This window comes from Alligator mississippiensis, chromosome 6, assembly GCF_030867095.1.
Source record: "Alligator mississippiensis isolate rAllMis1 chromosome 6, rAllMis1, whole genome shotgun sequence".
In the NCBI taxonomy this organism is placed as follows: domain Eukaryota; kingdom Metazoa; phylum Chordata; order Crocodylia; family Alligatoridae; genus Alligator; species Alligator mississippiensis.
Genome location: NC_081829.1, coordinates 86,162 through 105,372, shown reverse-complemented (window position 1 = coordinate 105,372; position 19,211 = coordinate 86,162). Strand labels below are relative to the sequence as shown.

At 54.9% G+C, this 19,211-nt stretch overlaps 2 long non-coding RNA genes and 1 other non-coding gene across 4 annotated transcripts; 2 read left to right on the top strand and 1 right to left on the bottom strand.

Annotated features, from left to right (window-relative positions):
• Nucleotides 1-1,829: 1,829 nt before the first annotated feature.
• Nucleotides 1,830-9,517, top strand: LOC132251105 (uncharacterized). 2 transcript variants are annotated; one of them, XR_009462895.1, is made up of 4 exons: nt 1,830-6,239; nt 6,557-6,606; nt 8,007-8,088; nt 8,419-9,517. It is a non-coding gene; the product is annotated as an uncharacterized LOC132251105 (long non-coding RNA). The 2 variants fall into 2 exon arrangements; XR_009462894.1 differs by having other exon boundaries at nt 8,007-9,517.
• Nucleotides 9,518-9,805: 288 nt separating this feature from the next.
• LOC109283693 (uncharacterized) lies at nt 9,806-11,999 on the bottom strand. Its single transcript, XR_002090962.2, has 2 exons — nt 11,040-11,999; nt 9,806-10,526 (listed from the first exon to the last, which is right to left on the bottom strand). It is a non-coding gene; the product is annotated as an uncharacterized LOC109283693 (long non-coding RNA).
• A 984-nt stretch (nt 12,000-12,983) lies between these two features.
• Nucleotides 12,984-18,825, top strand: LOC109283689 (uncharacterized). The gene is made up of 5 exons (XR_009462893.1): nt 12,984-13,821; nt 15,693-15,777; nt 16,319-16,421; nt 17,410-17,543; nt 17,919-18,825. It is a non-coding gene; the product is annotated as an uncharacterized LOC109283689 (transcript).
• The last annotated feature ends 386 nt before the right edge of the window (nt 18,826-19,211 follow it).

The following is a 19,211-nucleotide window of genomic DNA, read 5'->3' as shown; positions in this document are numbered from 1 at the left end:
GTCGGGGTATTGACGCAGCGGGTGAAGGCGGAGACAAAGCCCTGTGCCTGCTCAGAGCCGCCCTCCTGTGGCCGCGCCGGGCATTGCGGCGGGGAGACCCGGGCCGGCACCTAAGCCAGCTCCCCGCTGCCCGCCTGGGGCTGGAGCGGGGCTTGGAGCCCGGAGATGGGGGCCCGGAACAAAGCCGGCTCCGTGCCGCCCTCCCTGCGCGGAGCAGCCGGGTTTTAAAGCCAGAGAAAAGAAAATCCTGCCCTGTGCTACTCCCTAGGGTTCAAACCGGGCTTTGCAGCCGAGAGATGAGGGCAGAGCGAGGAAGAAAAGCGGATCCGGACCGCGCACCTGTAGCTCAGGCAGCCGGGAGATAAGGGCAGAGACAGAAGAAGGGCCTCTCTCGGGCCGCCGCTGGAGCAGTGCCTGCTGCCGGGGCCGGGGCAGGCGGGGTGGCGCTGCTCGGGGCGGACACGCGATCCGCGGACGTTGACTCAGGCCGCGGAGCGCAGCGCGGCCGGGATCGGGGACTCGTGTTCCTATTGGCCACCATGAGGCTTGAGGCGATTGGGTGCAGTGGCTGCTTGGCGGGGGTCACGGCCACTCCGCCCTTCTTCGCTCTGATTGGCCTCTGCCGATGGAGGCGGGACCAGGAGCGCGGCCTCCTTATTCACATTCTGATTGGCTGCCAGGAATGGTGAGTGTGTGGAGGCTTCTGTGTGCCCATTGGTCCGAATCCGATCCTCAGCAGCCCCGGTCAGCTGGTTGTCCGGAGCCGAAGTCCCGCTGCTGCCCCACACGCGGGCGGTCCCGGAGCGCTGCGGCAGGCTGCTCTGACGACCACGGCGGGTCGTGCGGGAGACTGCATTCCCACGGTGCGGGGCCGGTCAGGATCTCTTCTGCGGTGGCCGTTGAAGCTTGAAGTTGTTTTTCTGTCCCAGGGCCCCTTTCTGTCCTCCTCCCGCCTGGGGAGCCACCTTGTCTCCTCGATGTGATGGGAGGTGCACGTGGGCCCGAAGAAGGACCGTTTGCTTCCGGGCTGACGCTGAAATCTCTCTAGCGAGCATCTTGCAAAGCATCAAATTTTCCTTTTTTAACGAGGAAAAAAAATGAAAACTCGTTGTTGCTCAGGAAGCACCGTTGGACGTCAGTTCAATTGTAGGGTAGAGTTTGGGATCCTTGGTGTAAAACAGTAACATTGAGAACGGGGTTGAAGTGACGGTGTTATTCATTGCGTCACTTACTTTGAAAAACTTAAATTGTAGAGAGATGTATCGAATAAGGATGTGTGTATATACCGACCTGGAGATCCTATTACTACTTTTCTCTGTGTCTCTATACGTAGCGATAGTGATGTAGGTGTTCCTCTATCATCCTTGCATATCGCCACATGCTAGTGTTCATAGTTGGTACGCATATAATAGGTGTCATGTGCAGCCACACCTGGGATGAAGACAATCCCGGCTCAGTGCTGCCCTCCTGTGGTTTGCTCAAGCACTGCAGCCACGAGGAGCGGTGTCGAGGAGGGGAGACGAACCCGCTGCTCGGTGCTGCCCTCCGGTGGTCCCGTCGGGGCCTTGGCCAAGCGGGTGAAGGCTGGGATAGGAGCCTCATGTTCCCGTTCCCATATTTGAATATATTCAAATGTTTTTTTGAACCCACCCCCGCCACCAAGAAAACGTCTCGGTGTTGCCCTTCTGTCCTTCCAGCAGGGCATAGCAGCGCAGAGATAAAGGCAGAGAAGTCGGCCGGGGGGGGGGGGGGGGAACAAGTGCAATCCTTCTCTGCTTCAGCCCCGACATTTTTCAGCGGTAACCTTCACTCCCATCCCGCAGCCCCCCCCCCCCCCGTACCCAGTGAGTACCCAGTACTCTTGAGCCACAGCCACCCCCTTCCCCCCCCATTTCTCACTGGTGTCCCTCACTCCCAACCTACAGGCTCCCTTGTTCCCTGCGGTGCCCCTCGCGTCTGACCTGCACCCCAGTGGTGCTCCTCACTTCCAACCCTCAAGACCCCATTTTTCAGTGGTGCCCCTCACTCCTGTTAAAGAGTACCAGCCCAAATACTGAGCCCTGCGGGACTCCACTGGTCACCCTGCGCCACGTTGATTTGCTCCCATCAACTAGTACTCTTTGGGTCTGACCCTGTAGCCAGTTACCTAGCCATCAGACCATAAGGCTGCAGTTGGGCACCCTCCCCAGGTGGTGGGACAAAAGCTAAGGGCTGGCAGGGACACACAGCTCTGGAGGTGAGGGACAGACCAGCTCCCTGCTGCTCACTGACTTCAGGAGGCCATGGGGCAGGGAGCAGCAGGAATGGCCAGGAGGGTGCCTGCTTGTGAAACAGGCCCCTGCCTCTGGCTCCAGGAGGGCAGGCTGGGGTGGGCCTGCTGTGGGCACAGGCATGCAAGTGACAGGCAGCCTTCAGCACTTGGATTCATTGCACCTGCGGCCTGTCCCTGCGCAAGGGGCCCATGCAGCTCTGGGATGGGCATGCCCCTCTCAGGAATGTCCTCGCATGAGTCTCAGGGACCGCAGCTCGTCAAAGACCCCTGGCTGGAGACTGGAGAAGATGTTCCCTGACACATTGCTGGACGAGAGGAGATAAAAGCCTGGTGAGTGGTGAATTGCCTGATGCTCTCGGGTCTGATGCACAAATGCCCGGGTGAGCCTTGCTCACTGGAGGGGCAGCCTGTGTAACAGGGGCCCTGAGTGAGCACCCCCTGGCTCAGAAGCAGCAGGTCCGAACCCACTTGAAAACCAGGTCCCTCCCACGCTACCTAATGTGGGTCCCCTAGAGCGGTGGGAAAGGACTTGTGGCCCACGGCAGCCAGCGCCACTATCCAGCCCTGCACACAGCAGGCACAAGTCCAGGGACCCTACTCTATGCTGGCAGCACAGGAAGGCAGAAGGGCCCTGGGCACTGCTGAGCCTGGGGCAGACATCCTGACAGGCTGCAGTGCCCCTGGCAGCTCCTTGCCAAGGGTCCTGCCTGCAGGTGGGAGCCTCCCTGCTCCTTACAGTCCCCGAGAGTGATGAGTGCAGGCAGATGCCAGTGTTGAGGCAGCCAGTGTGGTGCTTATTGGAGAGGTCTTTGGGAATGAGTGGGGCCAGTGGGAAGGTCTGCATGAGCGCTGAGACTGCAGCGCCTGGCACCACCCTGGGCACAGGCCTGCACACGCCTGGGGGACCAGGGAGGGAGCAGCAGGGAGGACACGGGGAGACTTCTGTGCTGGAGTGGAGAGTGCTTGAAGAATGCGAACACAAATGCTTCAATAAACGCGATTTCTAACCTTAAAAAAAAATCTTTTCTCAGTTGGAAAATAGTGTGATGCTTTGGTAACAGTGTGGGACTGTGGTGAGTGTTTTGTGAGGACAATTGTGGTGATTTGTTTGTGGTGATTTGGGATCTTTTGGGGGGAAATTTGATATTTCTGTGGGAAACTTGATTATTGCTTTTCCCCCCCCAACTTCTTGTGCCAGGTGTCTGTGGCAATATGGTGATACTTGTGTGGAAAATGGTGTGGTGAGACATGAAGTGTGTGGTGAGATGACGACTTCTTTTCACATGCAAGATTGTGTGCTGATTCGGGACTGTTTTAAGAGTCATGTGTGGAATGTGGGGATTCAGTAATGTTGAGTGGAACTATAGGGATGTTTTTCTGTGAAAAGTGGTGATTTTGTGCTCTCCTGTGTGTGGACTTGGTGTGGAAATGTGTGTGGGGATATGGTGCTCGTTGTGCGAAGTGGTGTGCTGATTTGGGAACTGTGCGTGGAACAGAGTAGGTGAATGTGCAGCGATGCAGGAACTTTTTGTGAAAGAAGCATGGAAATACGGTGAGAGCTGTGTGGAAAACCGGTCAGATGTTAACTTGGTAAATCTGGGGACAGGACGGTGGCTTTCTTGTGCGGCAAACGGGTGATCTTGCGGCGGGGCAGGGAAGCGCAGGGCAAAGGAGAAGGACGAGCTGCCTGGCTGGACTCGTGGCCTCCGGCGCCGGGCAGACGGTGCTGCACCCCGGGGCGCAGCGGGACGGGCTCAGGCTTCTGCATCTCCCGCCCGAGCTGCGGCAGGTGACACCCGGCGCTCCGGCCTGGGCACGGAGAAGGGGCGGGGCCTGGGCACGAACCAGCTGAGGAGGGGGCGGGGCCTGGCGGCGCGGCTGGCACGGAGAGGACGGGGCCAAGTCGCGCGGGAGGCGTGGAAGTGCAGCCCCGTGCATTCAAAACTGCTGCGGTGCCTCAACCAGGCTTTCCCCTACATGGTGACGGGGAAAGGATGGGAGACTGAAGGGACCCGGTTTCCCAAAGGCAGGTAGAGCCAGGACTAGAATCCAGCTGCCCTAACCCCGCTCCCGTTCCCCTCCGTGTAAATCCCGGAGTCGGCTGAAGGGAAAGGGGTCTTGCTCGGAGTCATCCAGTCCAACCCCGGCTCTCTCCACACAAACCATCCCGCACGAGCGCTCGTCTCACCTGTTCCTCCGGCTCCGCGACAAGCCCTGCCCTGCCCTGCCACCACGCTGTAAGGCACGTGGCTCGAGGGCACCACCACCCTGCTGCAGGGAAAGCAGGGGACAAGTACATGGCCAAGGTGTTATCCTGTCCACACGCTCTAGGGTCCCGGGAAGAGGAGCGTCCGCCCCGCGGAAAGGCGCACCTAGCGGGCCGGCCGGGGCTCGCCGGCAGCCGGTTGGATAGCTTGAGCTGAATGGCGCAGGCCGATTGGCAGGGGCCTTTCCCCCCCCCCCCAATCAGGAGACGGCAGGAGGAAGGCTTGCCCGCCCTGACCTAGGGGCGAGGGGACGTCACCCCTCGGACTTTCCTATTGGTCCACTGTCCATCGGGGGCGGAGCCTCCAGAAGGGACAAGAGGCCGCGTTTCGAGCAAAAAGGCGGGTTCGGCGACGGACGGCGGAGAGGAGCTGGTGGAGCTGGCCGGTGGGGAGGCGCGGTAACCCCGGAAGTGCCCTGAAGAGGCCGCACCCGGACGAGGTGAGGCGGAGCTCCTTGCACCCTCTGTGCCGGAGCGTGGCGGGGGCTGCACTTGGGCTGCAGTTGGGGACCTACGGCCCCTCTACAGGCCCGGGGGCATGTCAGGCTGTGGGGAGTGACGTCCCGAGCCACGTGGGTGCTGCGTGGCTCGTAGTCCCTGTCAAGCACCGGTGCCCGGGGGGGTGGGCAGCAGTCGGGCTTGCAAGTTTCCGTTCCTTCCCTTAAGGCGCCATTCGGGGGCGGCGGGCAAGGTCCCGGGGCTTTGGCCGCAGCCTTCCCTTAAGGCGTCATGGGTCGGAGGGGGGAACGGAGGCTCAGGTCCGTAGCCATTTCCGGTGCCCCCTTAAGGTGTCATTTGTGGGGGCAGCGGGCAGGATCGGTTTGTCTCTGCCTGCAGTCCTCCCTTAAGGTGTCATTCAGGTGGGCAGCAGCAAAATCCATAGGCCCCCGCTGTCCTCCCTTAAGGTGCCATTTGGGTCAGCAGTGGGTACGATCCGAGCCTCTGTAGTTCTCCCTTAAGGCGCCTTTCAAAGGTGGGGCAGCGGGCAAGGTCCGTAGAGATTGGCCCACAGCCCCTCCTTAAGGCGTCATTTGGGGCTGCAGCAGGCAAGGGCTGGGAGGTCTCCGCTGTCTGCTCTCGGGGTCATCTTGCCGAGCTGCCGTGTGGTGCTGCCCTGCTCGCAAAAGGGTCAAGCACTGACAGTCTTTCACACCCCCAAGCCTGAGCTACGGTGTGGTGCTGCCTAGCTCTATGGGCGGTCAAACCCTGATGGTCACTTGAGGGGCCTTGTGCCTTCTCAAGGCCATCAGGAAGCACAAGACTAATGGAATTGATGGGGCCGACACTACCTTGGTGCCTGGCATCTTTCACCTCCAAGTTCATCCTTCCCTGCTGTGCTGTTTCTCCTTTCCTTTCCTGTCATTTCACCTCCAAGTTCCCCTGCCTGCTGCCCTCTTTCATTTCTGCAGTGGTTCTCTTGTGACCACTGTGTGCTGAGTGCCTAGGAGCTGGTCACCCAGGATGCTGAATCCCTTGCTGAAAGGGAGTAGTGGCAGACGTCGCTTGAATTGGCTCTCTGGGAGTCAAGTGTTGGAGATTGGACTGGCCACCCAAGGCTGCAGCCCCTAATCCTGCAAAGCAGGTCCCCTTTGGGGGTCTATGCACATCATTCGCAGAAGGACAAGCAGACAAGACAGCAGGCGAGTAGGAGTGAGCTGACCAGGAGGGAAGAACACCAGGCCAGCCTAACAGGAGGCAAAGGTAAGACAATTTCGACACGGGAAGTGTCCGTTCCTCGGGTTCCACTGCTAAATCATATGCCCAGGATTCGTGAGCCTCAGGAGGTTTGGGATGGTGGGATTTCCTGTGTCCCTGGTCTGGGAAAAATGTCCAGGTTTCCTGCCTTCATTACTACTTACCTAAGGCTACTTTGTGAGGTTGGTCACAGGTATTGCCCATGGGTAACGGGGGAAAGTTGGAGGTTTCCAGAGGATGGTAAGTGTAGCAGAAGTTCAAGCTGCTAGATGCATACTCTGGCTCTGTTCACTTACAGCCGGTCTCGATCTCTGTTCTTGCAGGCCTCGGAAGAACTGGAAGGACAAGCAGATGGGGAAGTAGCTGGGAAGAGGTGAGGTAGGAGAAAAGCCAATCGGAGAAATGGGGTGAGAAGGAAAGGGACTCTGGACAGAGTGACCTCCCTGCCTTTAGGTCTCGATCATGTCTAAGCCAAATTTTGGCTGCATGAGCCTTTGGGCGAGCTCCCTGTAACTCAGAAATGGGTCTCTGCCCTTGAAGCTGTTGCACTTCTGCAGCAGTCAGGTGGCAGGTGGACAACCCTGTAAGCAAGGCATGTGTCACTGCTACCTTGTTTGTAAAAGGCCGTGGATCTGGTTGGTGGTCTTGAGCAGCCCAGCTGCCCTGTAATCAGGGTCCAGGCCAGCTGCTAAACATGACTGCCAATGGCACAGCCTCCTATAAGTGGGGTGTGTGCTGCCTCCTAACACATGAGGACAGGTGATATGAATGTGTGTAGTGCTGGACATCCCATAATTGGCCCACCCTCCCAAATACCCTTTGGCATGTGACCTCCCTGTATTTCAGGGTGCAGGTCTTGGGCCCCTTCTCTTTGGGTTCTTTCGGCCATTGGTACCTCGCACGCAGAGTTACTGCCTTCCTTCCTGTGGGCAGGCTATGTATTCCCTCCCCAAGTCCCTGGAGACGAGTGCCCTGGCACTTGGCCAGCCGTTCTTCTGCGCCCCCGCCCCCGCCATGCAGCGTGTAAGCAGGGTCCAGGTCCCCTTGATTCTCCAGGTTGGGTCTCGTTCCACTTGGTGAGGTTGGCCAGAGACGATACCCACAGATTACAGGGAAGGTTGCAGGCTTGTGGAGGATACTGAGTGGTTTGGGACCCTGAGGCTTAGTGACCTTCCTGTAACTGAGGTCCAGGTCTCTGCTCCTCTGTTCTGCTGCTTCTGGCACTGTTGAGATGGCTTCACCCTGCACCCTGTAAACAGGGCTGCGCCCACCCACCCAGTCTGGCCTATGGGGAGGAGGCCTCGTTTAGTCCTTTTGGGCTGTGTGCCTTCTGTGGCGGGAGGCTGAAGTCATGGCCCTTCTGTCCTGTCTGGCCCTTCTGTCCACGGGGTAGCTTTGACCTCTGATCAAGACTGCCTGAGGGACCTGTCAGCTGGCACTCAAGACTTTGCAGGTTTTGTCCTGGCTTCATGCCCCAACCGCCAGCTGTGTGCAGGGAGCACCACCCTGTAAGCAGGGTTTTTGGTGTTTGTGGTCACTGTTCATGGTGCCATCCTAGCAGTTCTGTCCAGAGTCCTGGCCCATCACTCTGTGCTTCTGGCTGGCCCGGATGTCAGCAGCCAAGCCCGCAGACGTCTGCCCTCCCCACTTCCCATGGATAGAGGACAGAGTGACCGTGGGTCCTGGTAAAAGTAAAAGAGGGAGAGAAATTGAGCCCTGTAGTCTTGTCCCCTGGTGCGATGATTTAAATCCAGTGTCTGTCTGCTTTTTTAGCCCCAAGAAAGAAAAGCAGACAAGACGGCAGACGAGCAAGTGAGGAAGAAAGAAACCCCAGGCCGCCCAGAGGGATGGAAGGGTAAGGGAGTTTGGACACAATGTCTGTCCCCTCTGCAAGTTGCATCCCCAAATTTTCGACCTTGTGATTAGCGACTTGTGGAACGTTGGAGCACTGGGACCTCCTCATACGCAGGATTCGTGTCTTAGGTCCTGCTGTTGTCATACACGGGTAACTGCTAGGGCAGTACTCATCCTCTTGTAGTAAACCGGAGGTATGTCACAACCCCCTTGTTTTTAAAGGACCCCAAGCTCGAGAGTACAATGGGCACTGGGAGCTACATTCTCTATTTTTAGGGGGTGTGGGATTCATGGCCAGTCAACTCCACTTCTGTTTTGTGTACTCTTACAGGTCCCTGAAGGGCTGATGGAGAAGAAGGAATGGGAGCAGCAAAAGAAAGCTCGGGAACAGTGTAGGTTGGAGTGAGGAGGAGGAAGGGGAATGTTTAATGTCTGCTTAGATAAGTACAGATGGAGACTGTTGAGTTCATCTCTACACTTTCAAACACCCTCTAGGAGCAAGCAGCCACACGCTTCAAGTTGCACCACGAATTCAGTCTTGGGTTGGCCCCGATTGTGTGGAAGGAGGTTGAGGCATTGTGCTAGTCGTGCATATTGATATGCAGCAGTCAAGGGTTTTGCAGGTTGTGTGCAACGCAGTTGAGGCATTGTGCTAGTTGTGCGTACTGATAGGAAGCGGGTAACGGTTTTGCAGGTTGTCTGGCTTTGCTAGTTAAGCAGTGGATCAGAATAGATGCAGCTGAAGGCCATGTGTAGGTTTTCCTTGGTTGAGTTGTCACACGGTTCTTGGTGTTAGCGTAGAAATGCAGGTTTGTGCTCGGTTCTGTTTGTGTCTTGCCTGTAGCTTGCTTAGGCTGTAGCTTGCAGGGCCAATTTGAGGCTGTGTCATGTACTTTGTTTGCGTATGTAAGTTAAGGCTCCGTGGGTGTTTGAAAGTGTTTAATCTCCAGCTCCATGGCCCATGATGACGAAGGACTCATCCTGTGTCCAAATGATCCTAAAGGTAGTTGGTGTGGTCAACATCAAATCGGTAGGAGCAAGCGGGCCTAAGATATGCGCAGTCAAACAATAAATGGTCTAAGAAACTTTGCTTCATGGCTGGTTCTTTTCTATGCTGAGATTTGGGCATGGGTCTTTCCTGTGGCGAGCTGGCTAAAGGATGAACTTTTTCAGTCAGTCTGGCGATCACATCTGTGTTCTTACTTGTGGAATGGAAATATTTCCCCTTCTGATGGACCAGTGGTGAAAGAATGTGTAACACATGGTTGCTAGTCTTCAGTTTACAATTGTTAATGCACTTTTTCTTTTTGAAGAAATAAAATATTACGTCCAGTGAAGATGTGATGCTTTGTATAATTTGGTGAAGTTCAGCTGTTCCCTGTCTAAGAAGCAAAAATGGTCCCAATAAAAATAAAATGCTTGTTTTGAGACCTTCTTCTCTGAATGGCTTTAGTACAATGGCAGGGTGGGTGCTTTTTCTCTAAGGGCTGGGGCCTGGCAGTGGCAAGCTGCATTGTCACGGGTGCAAGAAGAATGACTGTGTGGATCCCCAGCTACCTCTAGGTTTTCATGAGTCCCTTAAGCCCAGCTGTGGTCCTTCCCCCCTTGCCTGTTTAATGTAATGTCCACAGGCTTTTAGCCAGCTCTGTCTGTGTCATCCCTGAGGGGCTGCTCAGTTCGGGGGGAGCCAAACTTATTTTCTCAGAGTCATTATATAATTGGTTTTAATATGTTTTTATTTCTAAAAAGAAATTATATTTTCAAACATATTACTTAGTTTAAATATTGGGGAAAACACGTAATGCATTTCCAGGGCATTTGGCTGGAAGGAAGGAAGGAATATTTATTAACCTTTGAAGCAAGAATGCATTTGACTAAGTTGAGGCTTCTGATTAAGGTAGCATATAAGATATACATGTACTCTTGCTTTCAGCTAGTTCACACCAAGTTAGCTGTTGAGCCATCTTGAGCCCAAGCCCAGTCACACATGCCTCTCCTCCTCGTGCCCACAAATGCAGCTCCGAGTGGCACGGCCCCAGTGCCAGCTGCTGCCCCGGCGGCGACCGGTGCTTTTGCTGTGTCCCCGTTCATTGCAGCTCTGAGGAGCCGTGGTTCACATCCCCCTCTGCTCCCTGCGCTAGCCTGGCTGTCGCTTGTGCTCTCATAGTGAAGTTCACGTCTTCATCTTTGCACGGGAGGCAGGGGCAGAGCTTTCCCCACCGGCCACTGGTTTTGAGTGCCTGCCACAAAGCACCTTGAAGAGCTGTGACAGTCGTCTCACAGGTGAAGGGGTTTCCACATTTTCTGAAAATCGGGGCTCTTCCAAAGCCCGTGCTTAGACACCCAACATCACTAGTCAACTCTTATTGTTGGGGCCAGAGCCTAGGGCAGGGTCATAGCACAGTGTCACCTTGTTGAGATGCTACGATAAGCCGCTGTCTGCCAAAAGGAGGCCCGAGCTGTTGGTAGCCCCAAGACTGGGCCCACCGCACTTTCCCACCCGCCGGCCCCTCGGGAGCAGCGCTCCGCAGCCAGGACCTTGCAGCGCTGGCTCCGGACGTAGGCAGACCAATCAGAGCAGAGAGCGCACGCGGCGGCCAATCACCGCGCAGAACACTCAGCTCCCGCCCTCGGAGGAGTCGCCGCGGGAGCCCGGCCCCGAGCCCAGCCCGGCCCGCCGCCGCCGCCGCCCCCGCACCCAGCCCGGCTGCGCCGGGAGCCGCCGCCCGAGCCCGCCCCAACCGCACCGCAAGCCCCACCCACACCCGGCCGCCGCCGCCTCGGGCCAAGGGCTCGCCTGTGTGGCGGGCCAGGGCCGCTGCCCGGGCCGGGGTTGCTTCTTCCGCGCGGCACGTCCCAGGGCGGCTCCGCGTACGCACGAAGCGGCCCCAGGCAGCAGCGCGTCTTGTCCGCGGAGGCCCGAGGCGGCCCCGCCCGCCCCGCGTTGCTCACACTGCGCACGGGGAAGAGCGGGGGCGCTCCGGCGCCCTGGTCCCGCCGCGATACTGTCTGGCAGCACGGAGCCCAGTCTCGCCTCCAGGGCTTGCAGGCTTCCGTGCAGCGTTTCTGAACAACAGCGGGTTACTGTTCTCCTCTCTACAAGAGAAAACCGGGACTGACTGTGGCTGCTGCCAACCGCAGCAGAGAACCCCGCAGGCCCCGCGCCCTGGGCAGCGCAGTCTCCCGCACGCCCCGCCCTGGTCGCCACAACAGCTGCCGCCCCGCTCCAGGTCCGCCCGCCCGCCCGCCGGTCCGCGCCAGCAATGCGCCGTGGGCTCCGCCAACAGACAGACAGCTGACGTCATGGGCAGCCAGACGGAGTATGAAGAAAATCCGGCTCAGTGCTGCCCTCCCGTGGTGCGCTCCGAGCACTGCAGCAACGAGGAGCGGCGCCGCGGAGGGGAAACCAACTTGCTGCTCGGTGCTGCCCTCCTGTGGTCCCGTCTATTAAAGGAATGCCCTCAGTGCTGCCCTCCTGTGGCTCGCGCTCCGCCTTGCAGGCAGGAGAGAAGAGCGGAGAAGAAGGGAAAGGGGCGGGGCCGCTGGCGAGTTCCGATCGGGGCTTCGCGGCCCGAGGATTCCGGCACGTCACAAAACGGGCCCAGTGCCGCGGTCCCGAGCTTCGTGCTGGGCGCGGCAGCCAGGAAATTCAGCCGGCGAAAGAAAGCCAGGCCCGGTGCTGCCGTGCCGTGCTGCACAGCGGGCATTGCAGCCGGGCGACAAGGGCCGAGAGAGAGCAAGCAGATCGGTGCCGGCGGGCTGTGGATCTTGCAGCATACTGCAGCCGGGCGAGAAAGGCGGAGAGAGAGGAGGAAAAAAAGGCCTCGCTCGCTCGCTCGGGGCGTGACCTGAGCAGTGACCGCGGCCGGGGCGCGCACACAATTCAGAAACATTCATTCCGGACCGGGATCGGAGGCCTGCGTTTTTATTGGCCACCCTGAGACAGGAGGCGATTGGGTGGAGTGGCGGCATGGGCGGGGTCAGGGTCGCTCCGCCCTTCTTCACTTTGATTGGCTTTAGCAGGAGGAGGCGGGCCAAAAGAACGCCCACCTCCGCTCGCATTCTGATTGGCTTCAGGGAATGGTAGGCGCTGTGCACGCTTCTGTGTTCCGATTGGTCCGACTCCGATCCTCAGCCGCCGCGCTCAGCTGGTTGTCTGCCCGCTGCCGGGGCCGCTGTGCCCGGAGCCCACGTCCCGCTGCAGCCCCGCACACCCGGGCGGTACCGGAGAGCTGCGGCGGGATGTTCTGGCGACCTCAGCCGGTCGTGCGGGTCACTGCGTTCCCAGGACGGGGCGCCTGTCGGGCTCGCCTCTGAGGTGGGTGTTGAAGCGTGAAGCTGTCTCTCTGTCCCGGTGCCCCTTCTCTTTCCGCCACCCGCCTGGGGAGCCTCCCTGTCTCCTTGAGGGGCGGCTCAGCTGAGGCAAGACGAACCCACTGCTCGGTGTGAAATAGTATAAAACTGAGAACACGGAGCTGAAGTGACCGTGGCATTCATTTCGTACTTACTTTGCAAAACGTACATTGTGCAGAGATGTATCCAGTACGACTGTGTGTGTGTATACCGATATGCAGATAGTGTGTGTGTGTGTGTGTGTGTGTGTGTGTGTGTGTGTGTGTGTGTGTGTGCGCGCGCGCGCGCGCGCTACACACCCTCGTTGCTATAGTTATCTCTCTGTCTCTACCCGTGGCGACAGTGATGTAGCTGTTCAGCTATCATCTTTGCATATAACTGCATACGAATGTGTATAGTTAGAACATACGTAGTAATAAGTGTCATATGCATCGGGCACCCACACGTAGTGAGACAAACCATGCTCAGTGCTGCTCTCCTGTGGTTCGCTCCGAGCACTGTAGCCACGAGGAGCCGTGCCGCGGAGGGGAGACGAAACGGGTGCTCGGTGCTGCCCTCACTTCTGTGGTCCCGTCGGGGCATTGCCTCAACCCATGTAGGCGGAGACAAAGCCCTGCTCAGCGCCGCCCTCCTGTGCGCTCCTGGGGCTGGAGCGAGGCTTGGAGCCCGGAGAGAAAGACCCGGAACGAGGCCGGCTCCGTCCCGCCCTGCCTGCGCGTCACCCTGCGCGGAGCAGCCGGTTTTTCAAGGCAGAGAAAAGAAAACCCTGCCCTGTGCTACTGCCCTACGATTCAAGCCGGGCTTTCCAGCCGAGAGACGAGGGCAGAGCGAGGACAGCGGCTCCGGGCCCCGCGCCTGCAGCTCAGGCAGGCGGGAGATCAAGGCAGAGAGAGAAGGACCAAGGCCTCGGTCGCTCGCTCGGGGGTAACTCGGGCAGTGCCCGCGACTGGGGCAGGCGGGTTCGCGCTGCTCGGGGCGGACACAAGATGCTTAGGCATTGATTCAGGGCTGGGGAGAGCGGCACGGCCCGGATCGGAGGCTCGTGTTCCCATTGGGCCCTATGAGGGGTGAGGCGATTGGGTGGAATGGCCGGTTCCCCCCCGCTCCCCGCCCTTGTTCGCTCTGATTGGCTTGTGCCAGGGGAGGCGAGACCAGGAGGCCAGCCTCTTGGTTCACATTCTGATTGGCTGCCGGGAATTGTGGGTGTGTGCAGTCTTCTGTGCACCCATTGGTCCGGGCCCGATCCGCACCGGTCGCCCTTAGCTGGTTGTCCGCCCGCTCAGCGCGTTGCCGTTGTCCCGCTGCTGGCTGGAGGAGCGGGCGGTTCTGGAGAGCTGTGGCAGCTGCTGTGGTGACCACGGCGGGTCGTGCGGGAGACTGGGTAGGTACCCCCGTGCGCGGGGCCTGTCGGGCTGTCTTCTGCGCTGGGTGTTAAAGCGCGAAAATGTTTGTCTGTCCCGGTGCCCTTTCCTCTCCCCCTGCCGTCTGGGGAGCTTCCCTGTCTCCGCCATGTAATGGGCGGTTGTCTACGGGGGCACAAGAAGGCAGGACCGTTAGCTTCTCTGCTGACTCGGAAATCTCTTTAGAGCGCACCAGATTTCCCTTTTTTAACGAGAAAAAAATGAAAACGTGTTGTTGTGCAGGAAGCACCGCAGAACATCACTTCACTTGTAGGGGAGAGTTTGGGACCCTTGGCATAAAACAGTATAATAGTGAGAACAGGGAGCTGAAGTGACGGCGTTATTCATTGCGTACTTATTCTGGAAAACTTGCATTGCACAGAGATGTATCCAGTAAGGCTGCATGTGTGTACCGGCATGCAGATAGTGTGTGGGTGTGTCTACCCCATTCATTGCTATGGGGACTCCCAGACACCAGGTTGTTGTCCCCAAAGGACAGTGAGTTCGTGCCCGGTGAGCTTGTGCCAATAAACACACAGGGGTAAAGGATCCAACTTAATCTTTATTTCTGCGCAGAAAGTGGTGCTTGGCAATTGTTCGCAAAGCAAGCACCCACACCCCAGTGGGCGTCTGCCTTATATAGCTACATAACAGGTTAAACTTGCTGATGTGATGAAATGTGTAGCAAGCCCAGCAAATAACCCCCCTTTTCCAACTCCACCCCCAAGTAACCCCCCTTCCAACCTTCCCTGGGACTTTGTTGATACAGCTTTTCCTTCTAGGGAGGCCAGCAATTAGCAACTAAGCAACAAGCGATCTCCCCCAGCCTAAACAACCTACTCTATGCCCTTGGTTAGATAAAATACTTTTTCAAAACATACACAGCTGTTCCTAGGAAAAACTAGTGAAAAGTTCAGAGGTACTCATCAAATCCCCCCTTCGAGGCTATGACCCTAGGAAATAGGATCATAGTCCTCGACCATCTTTCTCATCTCCAGAAATCTCTTTGCTCCCTCCTGATTGTTTTGGATCGGGTTTGTAACTGATGATTTTACAAACATCACGCGGTGAACGGGGGAAGAAACTGATTTCTTGAGTACCTCACAACACAGTGGCACACACTGTACCCCACAACAGATCATCAAGAAAATACACATACTTGCCACAATTAATAGGAAAATTTGCTTAAGCCATGAAAAATTAGGAAGCCAAGAAGTAAGCCATGAGAAGTCAAACCCTTCCCCTTGCTTAATGTGGGACAGAACCTTTTTTAACTTCTGCACTTTTGACTCTATCAACTCGGAGTTATCTGTCAAATTAAAACAACACATTCCCTCAAACTCTTCACATCCGTGGTTATGCCTCAGCAACAGGTAATCTATGGCTGCTCTATTTTGCGGAGTAGCTCCTCTTAGTTCTTTCATTTCAATATTGAGGGCAGCTAGGGCCTGTGAAGTTGTATTTAGGCCCTTTGCCAGGGCACAGGCCACCTTACCAAGCTGCCTCTCAGTGTCCACTACTAGGCCTGGCACCCCTACTATGGAAACTGCTAAGGACACTACCTCAGCCTTACTCAGGAGGTTTATGTCACTATCACAGGATTCATCTAGCACCTTCAAACCTCTCCGGTGACACTTACTAGAGGTTTTAGGCATACCTGGTAGCCAGACAGTCAACCGGCCCAGAGCACAAGGGCCTCCTGTGGCATTGGCTGGGATATATGAATTGGCAGTCTTCCCACAAAGGAGGAACCACCCCCAGGGTAATATAACATGACTGTAGTTGCAAGATACATTAGTCACGTCTGAGCAATTGAAAATTTTCTGGTTTTTTTTTTTTTTTTTTTTTTTAGGCTTTTGCAAGCTTGGGTACAGTTCACAAAATTGGCACAGCTGGTGTTACCAGGGGAGGTGACTGTCAACAAATCTATTTCAAAGGTACTAGCGTTTCTTTCTGTGGTAATGGTTCCCTACATGGAGTTGTTAGTATAATTGATTGGACCTCCTATTCCCCCAGATGCAAACCAAGTCTGATTCCGGAGTGCTTCCACTGGAGTGGGCACCCCTATAAGGCATGACGTGAAAATATCATCAACCGATGTTCCACCTGCCAAACAAAAATGAGTGACATTTAATACGTCCTTTGCCAAATGAACCCACACATTTTGACTCTTATCGAACCTTTTATGCACCAACCCCTTAGACTCTAGAAACATTACGCCGATGCAAAGAACTACTGTCCACATGGTTGGAACCGACTTCCAAGAGAAGTGGTGCTGGCTCCTACCCTGGGGGTCTTTAAGAGGAGACTAGATAAACACCTTGCTGGGGTCGTTTGACCCCAGTGCTCTTTCCTGCCATGGCAGGGGGTCGGACTTGATGATCTGTCAAGGTCCCTTCCGACCCTACAAATTGTGAAACCTTAGGCAGGTCCTGTTCCTCCTATTGCTGACTTTGTGCCTTCCTTTCTTGCATCTAGATTCACCTTCAAAGACCTGTGTCCAAAGTAGAGGTGACGGGGAAGAACACAACGGTGCTTTCAGAGAGCAGCTGTCCCAGCAACACCTCACCCAGCAGCATGCGTATGTCCTTTGATACCCGAGACCTTCCTTAGTAGCAAGAAGCTCCATCTCCGGTGGCAAAATATAACTCATTCTCTTGGCTGTGTTGTGTTGGAGCCGCTCACTTGATTAACATGGTCCTTTCTAGAAGGCAGGGTAGTTTTGCACCTTACAGATAAACCAAAGTGTGTGCATGTGTGTAAATGCACGCACACAGAGCACAAGGCTTTAATGGGCTGAAGCTCACTTTATCTAATTCTGTGTGTACACATGCATGTGTGTATGTGCACTTATATGTTGTCTCTGTGGTTAATCTATAGGGTGCTTATCTACTCGGCCAGTTACTTGACTTGATGCTAATGTGGCTAAGCGTGTCTCTGCTTACCATCCTTTGCTTCAAACAATACTTAAAAATACTGGCGGGGAGGGGGGAGGTACGGGGGGTGGGGGGGAGGAAGATGGTGAGGACGGAGTAGTTAACTTTGTTGTCAACTCTAAGTTCCTTGTTGCCGATCTGGCATATCCATAAGGTATCTCATCCTGGAGGGCTTTACAAATTCTGTATTTGTGAGTTGCTTCTCCGCCCCTGGTTAGAACATATTCTGTTAACCAGGGCATGACGGAAATTAGTTGGGAGTTCAGGACGAGAATTGAAACTGAATTCCATATGCACCTGAAGCTGCCTGAAAGGAGATAGTGTCCAGATAAAGTGATCAGAATTGGAATGTTGCCAGGAAGTTAGCATTATATATCCCTAATTTATAAATGTTGGAAAACGTATTAATGCTTGTAAGTGGCTTGAGACTGTGGCTTTAAATCTCCATTCTGTTCTTGACTTCTGCAAGACATTCTGCTTTTGGGTCAGCAGAGTCTTTTTAGCAAAGAACTATTTTTTTCCCCCTATATACCACCCCCCCACCAACCCACCCACCCTTGTTTGGCTCCATGTTAAAAGGAGTTGTGGTCTGCAAGTGACTTGTCTGCTCAGGGGTGCCTTTTTTGTGAATAGGGGAGAGTCATATGTGCAATGACTTGGATCCTGTGGCAGAGACAGCGATGAGGCAGTTGACGGAAATAAACAACACATCTGTCAAGAAAAGCCCGACTAAACGCGGCACATTGATTATATCAGGAGTTTCCAAGGTAACTAGTAGTTTGGGAGCTCTGCTGAAAAACTGCCTGATGACTGTGTATAATGGCATGTGCCGTCCTGCAGAGACCCTTAGGTCTAGGACACATGTAAAGGAATCTCCTTAAGAGTGTGAAGATTCACCCCCAAAGCATTCCAAGCCTCATGAGTTGCATTTGATTTTTGTTCTCAAGGGGCAGTTTAACCATTTCAGGTGGAACTTTAAATCCTGTCCAAAAACAGACTTCTTGTCCTCCAGCTCAGAGACTCAGCAAGAAAAATCTTTGTTGTCTAAAAATAGGATGGGGAAGAGGTAACCTCATGAGAGGGAAGTTGTAAATGTGACTTCAACTGATGGCTTCCTTGTTTGACCTCTAAATCCCCTTCAGGTACCAATTGCTCAGGATGAAATGGCACTTTCTCTTGGCTATGCTGCATCTATGGAGGCAACAGTGCATGGGGACTCTGTGGTGTCCGGCACTGACGAGCAGATGCAGAACTCAGCTGAGGCATCCCAGTTGCTGGAAGCATCCTTCTCAGGACAGAGGTCCAATCAGGAGCTGGATGAAACAACACAATCGGACATCTCTGGAAGATGTTGACTCTGAAACTAGCTCTACTGGAGCCCTTGAGACCAGGAGCTTAAAGGACCACAAAGGTGAGGACCAGTGTTGCTTGGAACATGAGCCAGTCAGCCTTACAGACCTGAGGATAGTGTGATGGTCACGTCTTGTGGCTGAGTAAGTGTCCGCTTGTGCAGTGGGCGATGGTAACTTCATTCCTTATCTGTTTTGCTAATCTACAAGGTGATGTGCTTTAGGCAAGATGGTTGTGATTATTTCTGGAAGATATGTCAAAGCAGTCACTTTTTAGCGCACAAATTACAGGAATGGGACTTGGACTGGCATGTTCTCCAAGTAGGTGCGCAAATAAAAGGAGCAAGCAAGGTGCAATGTCAAATACAAGGCAAATATGAAGTCAGTTTTAAGACTTACTTTACCAAGTGTCCAGTATCATAACTGCTAAAAGCAATGGGTCAGTTGGGGGAGACCTTGCTACAGAGCTTTTGGGAACTGGTGAAACTACTAATTGTGTGATGCAAGATAGTAATGTAGTTTGCCTAATGAAACAAAACATGTCTGTGTAGGTGAAATACTTACTGATGGAGAGAGGCAATAGTCTATAAATGGCATGTTGGGTTTTTTTGTTTTTGAGCTCTAGAGTCACAATGAAGTCAGCCTCGTGCTGCCTGGAAATGCAAGTGCAGATTTTTAAAAAAATATATATTTATTGATTTTTTTTTTTTTGTAATTTTTTTTGTCCCCCAGGCCAAATCAGTTCCAAATCCGTGAGTCATTCAAAAACCATATGTGACCCTAGTACCAGCAAACATCCTCCACCCCCACCTGGGGTTTCAGATGTTTTCAAATCATTTGGCAGGCATCCTACATGCAGCACCAAGCTCAGAGGCTTGGGGTTCAGATGCCTCCAAGTTTCGCTTGCCCTCTGCCGTATAGCCACAGGAGCAAGGTAGAGAGGAGTCTCCCATCTTGATAAAGTGGGTATAAAGCCAAGATGTTCCCAGGGGAAATGAACATAGGAGGTTAATTACATGTTACCTCCGTGGGTACTACCCCGTGCCAGAAAAGCAGTTATCCAGAGCAACTAGGAAAACTGTGCTG